The following is a 435-nucleotide window of genomic DNA, read 5'->3' on the forward strand; positions in this document are numbered from 1 at the left end:
TGTATATTTTTAAAAAATTGTATCTAAACAGTTTGTAAATATTAAAGCCAGTTTAATTTATATATATATATATATATATATATATATATATATATTTTAGGAAACTTATGATATTTATTTTACTGATTTTAATTTTATCGTATTAGTTTTAATTGAGTTACTCATTGAGACTTTAATTTTGTATATTTTATTTTTATTGTATATTTATTTTTATGTAAGCTTTGATATGAAGATGCAGTTAACAACAAAAAGACTCTAATTGGCAAAACACCATACATAAAACCTTCATGAAAGAATTTTATAAAACCATATTTAGGTCAAAAACTGAAAGAAGAAACGATTTTTAGGTTATAAAAAGGAAATCGCCGTTGCCGGGGATCGAACCCGGGTCACCCGCGTGACAGGCGGGAATACTTACCACTATACTACAACGAC

The 435-nt window shown here is 26.0% G+C and overlaps 1 non-coding gene across 1 annotated transcript; it reads right to left on the minus strand.

Annotated features, from left to right (window-relative positions):
* Nucleotides 1-363: 363 nt before the first annotated feature.
* Nucleotides 364-435, minus strand: TRNAD-GUC (transfer RNA aspartic acid (anticodon GUC)). Its single transcript has one exon. It is a non-coding gene; the product is annotated as a tRNA-Asp (tRNA).

The sequence above is a fragment of the Phaseolus vulgaris genome, chromosome 5 (assembly GCF_000499845.2).
Source record: "Phaseolus vulgaris cultivar G19833 chromosome 5, P. vulgaris v2.0, whole genome shotgun sequence".
NCBI classification, from domain to species: domain Eukaryota; kingdom Viridiplantae; phylum Streptophyta; class Magnoliopsida; order Fabales; family Fabaceae; genus Phaseolus; species Phaseolus vulgaris.